This window comes from Micropterus dolomieu, linkage group LG17 (assembly GCF_021292245.1).
Source record: "Micropterus dolomieu isolate WLL.071019.BEF.003 ecotype Adirondacks linkage group LG17, ASM2129224v1, whole genome shotgun sequence".
Taxonomy (NCBI): domain Eukaryota; kingdom Metazoa; phylum Chordata; class Actinopteri; order Centrarchiformes; family Centrarchidae; genus Micropterus; species Micropterus dolomieu.
In genome coordinates, this window is record NC_060166.1 from 27,150,466 (window position 1) to 27,159,504 (window position 9,039).

Here is a 9,039-nt window from a genome sequence, read left to right on the forward strand (position 1 = left end):
TCAATTGTGAATGACTCTCTTGGTCCTGTTGTTTGCTTCACTGAGTTTATCTTTGAGCCAGCAGGACCACTTTCTGGCCTAGCCTGCAGCAGTCAGCAGCGAGTATCAGCAGGGCAGACTGCACATTTTTCATAATTGTCTGAATTCAAGCACACAAAAATAGTACCTACAGTGTTGTGCAGGTTTTTTGCTTTGAAGTAAACACACTGTGGGTGAATGCACCCAGCTCTGCTACTGGATAGAAGCAAGTCGGGCGGTGTCATGAAGTTCAGGATTGGATCTCTGAACCATGAATACTGGGACTGGGAGCTAGAGGGAAAAATGTCCTGCATAATTTGGTGTACAATGCTTGATCACTGAACCATGAATACTGGGACTGGGAGCTAGAGGGAAAAATGTCCTGCATAATTTGGTGTACAATGCTTGATCAAAAATGTAAATATGGTAACACTCAAAACAGACAAATTTTTTGTGCAATTTTAGTGTTGGTGTGTTGAGGGGGAGATCTGTAATATCTTTTGTTGAATCATACGTGACTGCCATTCATCAAAATCGGCTGACCTCTGGCCAGTGCCCTTAGCCACAGCCACAGAGTCTAGCTATGATGGATGCCTTATTAGAGTCCTTTATTAGTGTACTTTAGCCGGGAGATAAACTTTGTAATTAATGTCTCAGTTTGAGTATATCTCATTTATTTCAATCGAATAAAGGTGACTCTTCCAGCCGACCGGAGAACAATGGCCATCGGAGAAGACAGCACCTTGGCAGCCGAGCGGAGCCTAGGAATGCTGAATAACAATCCCGTCATCCATCATGGTATGTAGGGAGTCGGCAGGCTGTGTTTGTCCTGAGGAGAAGCTCCAAGGAGCAGTTCACAACCATGAGGGATTGCAAGACTGAAAACAGCCACTTTCCCCTCAGTCTGCTTCAAAGTATATTCTTTTAAAGAAAGCGAAATAGTAGGATTGTACTTTACCTTCCTTGGCAACGTGGACTTAAACTAGAATTAATTTTAGTGACCAGGGGTGCCATCATGTACTACTTGCATGCTGCTGTAATCTACAGTTCAATATTACCCACGCATCATTAAAATCAGAGCTGATGAATGACATAATGATGAGAGCAGCCTGAGCTCTGCTCAGCTATGGTCTGTGATGATGGCAGTAGTAATTTTCCTGTTAGGCTGGCCCCTCCTGTTTACTTAACCTTACCGCAGTCCTCATTAACTCACCAACACCCGCAACTATGTTGGGTTGCCAAGGGCAAACACAATGGGCAGATGGAGCTGAGCTGAGACCATCACTTAACTGGGCAGAGGTCGCTGTGCTTTCCTGCTGGTTCCAAACTCGTCACTCTGAATCTTGAACATGTCGTTACATTATTCCTGCTGCCAACAATGCAACCAGCAATAACCGGTATTTCACAAGTTTTCCATCTCATTTAAGGATAAGGCGAGGTGTAAATCAGCAGGGTCTTGAGGGAAAGGAATCTCACACTATTAAAGATACTCTTTTTCTAGAAATACCCTTCAGTTTAGCTCCAAGAGAGAGGACAAAATGCAAACCCTGCACTGGGGGTAATGGGATATGCAGTCATTCATTCTGCTGCTGGTTCATGCTCTCTGGCCAAATGACATCTTGGAACACAGCCACGCTTATACAGTAGCACCTCGTGAAATCACAGCTATTATTAATCCAGAGAAGGACAGCAGTCTGATTACATACAGCCATAAAGTCACAAAACACAGCACTGAAAATGTGTGCAATTAAATTTCTAGGAAATCCAATGCAGTCATAAAAATGCATCTTAAAGCTGCAATCTGTTACTTTGCTCACATTCTACAACAGCAAAGATTAAAGAACAGCTGCCTGTCGAATTTTACAAAACTGTATTCTTTTTGGTGGAAAGCAATGAGTTATACATGCATCATTTACTGAGAATGTGAAGTTAGACGACATTATCATTGTCATCTGGGACCTGACAAACCTGGTCAATATTTATCAATAGCAGAGGATGGAGAGTGTTTCCAAGCACATTAAATACTGCTTGGCGGTTTCAGTGTTTCACCACAACAAATAACACTGGATTTCAGCTTTAATAATCACCCAGAATAACACATGCCAGGCTGGTAAATGTCAATACGAAGGTTAAGGTTCATACCACATAACTGGACTTTTGCTGCATTTCATACTACGCTCTCTCTCTCTCTCTATCATTCTCTCTCCCCCCTTGTTTACTGTCTGCTACCAAATAAAGGCAAACATGCCAAAACCCGGAGATAGAGCTGCAATGATACGTCTATTTATCAAATAGTCAGTGGGCAGAAAATTCAAAGTGAAATATTTTGATAAAAGATTAATTGGTTAAGTGTTTCCTGGTTCCAGGTTATGAAATGTGAAATGTGATTTTCTGCATATCTTTGTCTCATAAGTAACCTGAATATCTTTGGGTTTTGAACTGTTGGTCATACAAAGTGAAAAATTTGAAGACTGTGCTGTGGGCTGTGGGAAGTTGTGATGGACAATTTTTGCTATTCTTTGACATTTAACAAATAATTAAATATTTGAGAAAATATTCAGCAGATTAAACAATGAGAACAATTATTAGTTTCAGCCTTAGTCAGAACCTGTACAAATAAAACCAAAACTATCTACATGTCTACTGTAGATACCGTAGAGGTACGTAAGTAAAGAAATGTGCTGTTTGTAATGGTTAACCAAATTTTACCAGTGTTGCTGATATGGTTTTAATTCTTGTCCTAATTTGGTTGGCACCTCAGACAGACAAGCAATTTGAAAACATCAACACGGACTTGCGACTATTTTCTGACATTATAAAGACAAAACAGTTAATTGATTAATTGAGAAAATTATCAACAAGTTTCCTACCTGGAAGGTCTCATAGGAAGGCCTTACGAAGACATGTCACACCTGTTAAACTGTCAATAAAAATGCTGACAGAAAAAAATTACGTTTTCTTTTTATTCTACAGCTGCCTGCACAGTTTTAAGTACCTACCTCTGTGCTGGCCTCCCATCTGACCAGTTAAAGCAGATGGCCAGTAATGTCAGCAGTAGCAGGAACTTCCTCTCCTAAGCCCTACTTGGTCTCTGTCAGGTCCCTCTGGTTATTTGAAATGCTCAGGAAAGGTCACGTCTGCCATGTTAGAGTAAACAAGAGGCCAGTTATACCATCATGTTTTGTCTCTGTAACACCCTCAGCGGGACGCCCGCACTCTGTTTTGTTTAAGTGGGCCTGTCTCCAATCAGTTAAATCAACAGCGGCCATTTGGAACAGGAGCCCGAGTGACAGGTGTACTGTGGCACTGTCTGCTTTCCTTCTCCATGTTATCAGCTCCGAGGTTTGTGAACGGCAGGACTTGAGCCACTCTCCTGTCGATAGTGAAACAACCCACAGCCACACACAGGAAATCCATTAGCCCAGCGCTGCTGTTTGACATGTTCCGAGTGAACTGCGCTTATCCTGACACACTGAGGCTCTCCTGAATTATCATGCATACTGTAGCCTACCTTCAGTGTGAGGTGCCAACCAAATTGGGAAAACTATTAAGTCATCAGTAAAAGGTTTTGTTCAACCAAAAACCACATTGCCTCTCTTAGTGGTATCTGGACATGCAAGTAGTTTTGGCTGTGCTTATTTATACTAACGTTTGCCAACACTTTCACAGCAGAAAGTAAACAACAGTCCCCACTAAATAGGCTCCCAGTTTGTCATGGGTAAAGGCTGGTGACTTTCCTGCCATCTGGTGACCTTCTCAAAGCAACTAGAAGACATTTCAGTGGCAACCATTCAAAAAAGCATCTCAGACTTTATTATTGGTTATATCTTTATGGGTGTCCTTCAGCCACATTTAGGTCACTCCCTCCACCGTGTTATACAAATACAATTACGCACAGATTGCAATTCAACTGCTATTTCTCCGCTTGGCAAATTGCTATGAGGCCAGGAGAAATTGAAAAAGCTGGCAAGGTCTCAGGTACCTGACAGTGACTGTGACTATGATGAAGTATCCTCCTGTTACCACTGTTGACTTTGCCAAATATCAGAGATCTCCACAGTCTCCATTCCATGCTTTGCACCCGCCAGCTTTATAAACAGAGAGGAACCGGTGCCAATATTTCTATAAGTAGCACCAACAGACCAGCCTGTAGGATCATGCCTCTCCAAATATCGTGCTGAGAGGTTACTTCGTCTTCATGTTCTGTTTTGCTCCTCACTTGATTTTGAGATTTCGGGAGCAAATCTCTTCCAGGTCTCAGTGGCTTGGAGCACTGAGAGATTGGAAAGCTAACCTCTTCTCCGAAAAGTTGTGAATCCAAACAATTGGTGGCAACAGCCGGTGTTAAAAAACACAGAGAGGGTTCAAAAACACATAGCTTACATGAGTCACTATAAAACACAAAACATTTATCATCCAAATGTAATCATGCAGAATACATTGTTAAAGTGCAACTGTCCTTGCCTCCACATGTATTTGTGTATCTAAAAATTGGGTTTACTTTTATGACGACTGGGTGGGTTTGAGCCTGGAATTGGGCTACATGATGTCAAATCTGGTTAAACTGAGGCAGACATTGTTAGCTGTTGCTTTATACCATCTGTAATTTCAGAACTTCCTATGTTAATCTCTTACTGTGTGTTTGATTGTGTGTGATTCGTGAAAGTGACGCTAGCTGGCTCCCCCGCCTTTCTGCAGAACAAGTGTATGAGTGTACGGGAGCTGCCAGTGAATCAGCAGATGTTGAACTAACAAACAGTAAACAAAAAGAAATGTCATCATCAGAATCATTGATAACGCTAGCAAGATTTACCTCCTAAGGGAAAGCTCCATGGGGCCACAACCAAATTCAAACCATGTAAAAAACACAGAAATATGTTGTCAACATTCAATCGCTACTACTCCAGCTAAATTTTCACAATCTTTCCTGAGCATACTACCAGATCAGCCATATATATGTATATATAAATAATTAATCATTATATCTCTAAAATGCTCATTCATTCAGTAGCCCCTATTCATAAGTAAAAACTATAAATTAACATCAGATTTGCGGTGAATATATTGAAGTAATAAGCTTGACACACTATATGAATAAACACACTCTTATTAAAATTCAACCAATTTAATAATAATCTGCATAAAGCCTCCAAGTTCTTAAAAGAACTCCAGTACAGAGAGAGGAACAAAGAAATTAACACATTCTATAAACCCAGCAGTTTGGCATTTCTGTCTGCAGAATCAGGTCCGGATTCTGTAGACAGAGAGAAACAAACATGCTTAGCTGTAAACACACCACGGTTTGGAGAGGAAACTATCTCGGAGGTAATTCGGCTCCTGGTAGAACCCTGCCAGAACAACTCTCATCAGCTGTTAGCTGTAAACACTTGCAGGACTGAAGTTACGGTACGGCTGTATTAAAACTATAGCACAACATCACTGCGCTGTAATAATGTTATGCTTTATTAAATGTCACATCATTAACAAAATGGATATATAATGTCTCAATCTCCGGCGTTGGCAGTGACTCAAGCTGCCAAGTGAACGAAAGACTCTGTGAGTCTGAAAGACCATGTTTTAAAGAGACAGATGTCTTAAATCACCGATGGTACAGAACTGACTTTATGTGTGCTTGTGGAAATCGGATTAGGATATACAGGTCAGTCAATCAGTAGTGCAATATGATAGATGATAAAGCGTCTGATAGAGTTTCTCTAAACAATGTCAGCCAACACTGTCACATAAGAATGATGCTCATTTCCAAAAATATAAAGAGCTGTTTTTTTGAAAAATGGGAAATTATGTAAAACAGCTGCAGTCAGAGGTTATATTTCTACATTACACAAAAAGTGACGAGAATTAAACTTTCTGTTTGACTTTAATTTAGTTTAAATCATATTTTCAATCAAAGCAAAAAATTTCCTCATTTTACAGTATTTGTATACATGTACATCTTGGGAGTAAATACAGCACATGAAAACATAACGTTGTATATGCATGTCAAACACACATTCACACACTGAGCTCAGAGGAAGAGACAGGTTATGACAGAAGTAAAGTGGTTATCTGAGATAAGAAATGTCTATCCTTCAACCGAAAATCATATTTCTCACTCTACACTTTATCTGTGGGTAACACCTGTTGCAATAACAACAAGTCAAATGGATACAGAAACATGAGGGGTATTCACTTGCCAATATCCTTTTAGATCCAGGGCAGGAAAATGAAGCCACACTGTATATGGTATCCCATTTAAAATCACACTTTGATGTGCAAATTTGTGCAAAGTCACATGTTGACTGCAAACAGATTTCCTCACTCTGTAAACACCTGTGCAGAACTAGTGCCTCCTTCAAATCCAGAACTACCACAGGTGGCAATTTAATCTAATCCCACAATCGCTGATTCTCAAATCTTAGCGTAAACATACTGCATTTATCTTACAAAGCAAGGGCAGAGAAAACCTGCAGGTCACTCAAGTGACTCCACGGTAATGTCCCCTTCAGTGCCCATCGATCACATCAAACCACTCCTTTAGCTTGGGGACATTTTGTGTTTTGACAAGCCTCACCAGACCGAGCACCCTGTGTTTAAGGCCAAAAGCCTATGTTTATGTGGCTGCTGGCAGACTGGGCCCTGAACTACATGTGGCGTGGAAACCTGATCCATTTATCTTCTGGATTGTGAAGATGCATCTGACCTTGCTGCCCTGAGGAAATGTTGATAAAGCTTTTCACCCCAGAATCACGGTTGACAGCATTAACTTTGCTCTGGAGCTTCTGTTTTACAGATCAGCTAACATGCGCAGACCATAGAGTGCAGTGTGGGATGCTATTGTACAATATGTGGTGGCTAGAAACTGGATATTTGTCAGTTGTGTTTCCTGGCAACAAAATGATATGTTTTGAGAGAGTCCTTAAATGAACTACGTAACTGTTTAAATATTTAAAAGACATTAAAATCACTGTGTGGTGCTGCTGAATTGTAAAACTTTTATTTCTGTAAATTTGTGGTTACACTATCCTGCACAGTACCCTTCAGCTAAAGAGGATTACATCTTTAGCTGACAGTACATATATATCAAAATATATATGTACTGCTTGTGTTCAAATGGCATACCTGACAAAAGAAAGCCAACAAGATAAATTAGGTGAGCAATAGCAACTGTCAAGACTGTAGCTCCGTTTCCTAATTTCTCCCTGTGCTATCTTATTGAGGGACCAAGTGAATTGCACCTGTGCATCCAACTCTCACGTGTTTCAGCTCATGCCCATTAGCTCATACTGTGTGAGTCTCCCCAGTCACTTCTCATTGTCTCTGCTGGTCCATTCCTGGCATACTTGTGCCATACTCGTGATGCATTATTATTTCCGGCAGCAACACTTAAGGGTATGCTTCAAATGGACAAGTTCATACAAAGTGATGTCCAACCACGTCTAAAGGTAAAAATATGTATACCTATTCCGAATGGCCGCTCTCAATGGCAGGGTGAAAAGCCTGCCATAACGTTGCACACTTTTGAACAGTCTCTCTCTCTCCTCAAAGGCATCATTGTGTTGCAAACACAAAAAAGCAACAGAAGTGCTTGCAAAGAAGAAGAATAAAAAAGGAGCATGAGAAAGAAGTTAAAATCATGCTTATTTTCTTCCCTCTGCACACCTGGCCAATCGTTGTGACAATTGCTGTGTGAAGTGGTTGTGCTGGTCAATTTGTATGTTTCAGGAATTTAAAAAAAAATTGTCAGAAGCAGCGCCTCCTATTCTGACATCAGAAAGTTTATTTAATGTTTATTTTTAAAGAGACAAGTAGCATGAACTAATGTCACCTAACACAGCATTTATAGCCTAAGCTAGTTTGCAATGCACCTCCCTAGTTGAGCGTGGAACAGTTGACAAACGCTATTGGATAACTGTTGAGGCAGCATTTCTTAAGTTTCTAGGGGAAATGGTCACTTGAGCTCAACTTGACTAGACCTCAGTCCCTATACAAATCCACTCCAACCCATCACTTTCTATTTCTGTTGAGGATGAGCGATAACCTATATATGAGAAACCCCAGCCTACTCCTATGTCCTACCATTAGCTGTCCCAAGACGAGCTATGACAATGGCAAACGAGAGCTGCTTGGAGTGGAGACACCGCGTGGAGGAAGATGAAACATGGAGGGATCATAAAAGGATGCAGCATCCAGCATGCTTAATTGAATCCTTGTCAAGCCAGATAGATATTCTTCTTCTTCTTCGTGCAGTTTTCTTATCAGCCTGGGTCCCAGAATACTAAGCCTCTGTCTTGTCAGTTCTGCTTCATGGCCGACAACCTGACGTCACCCTTCCTGCCTCCTAACTGTGACAGCTGTCACACATAAAATATCATGTTCTTTGTGGGGAAAAAAACAAATTTGTAAACCTGACCCTGACAATAATCCTCACAACTGCCCATTCATTTATGTTTGATCTGGTTTGTAGTCCTCCAGGAGACTCACTTCAAATCTATGTCGCACATCTCTGTGGGGTTACCTGTCTGTCCCCTCCTGATCGGACAATAGATATCATTGAAACTGATTGATTCTCCAAATTGGTATGTATACTATGCTAGTGTATCATTTGAAATGAACCAATGGGCAAACAAATGTGTACAAATCATGCCTTAGGTTTTCCCTTGTTTATCAAACTCTGCCTATTTCTGGTGAAGACAAAAGGGTCAGCCTTTCCATCAGTACACAAATTTGTCAATTACCGGTTCTCCATGTTTTGCCTCATCATCCGTGATTTAATCATTAACTTTGCTGCCACACTTCTTTAGGATTTATCCAACATACTGCCATCTGCAATAAGTCACACCCTCCATTATGTCTCACTGATGCTTCCACAGTTCAACAAAGACTGTCCTCCCAAGAAAAACAATAGCATTAGTCAAATGGACAAAGCAAAAAAAAAAGCTTACAGTTCACGTGACAAAGTGGCTCTTGTCAGTCGGGATGCAAAGGAGGAGGTAGTGCAGAGGGAGTCTGTCACGGAGGCTG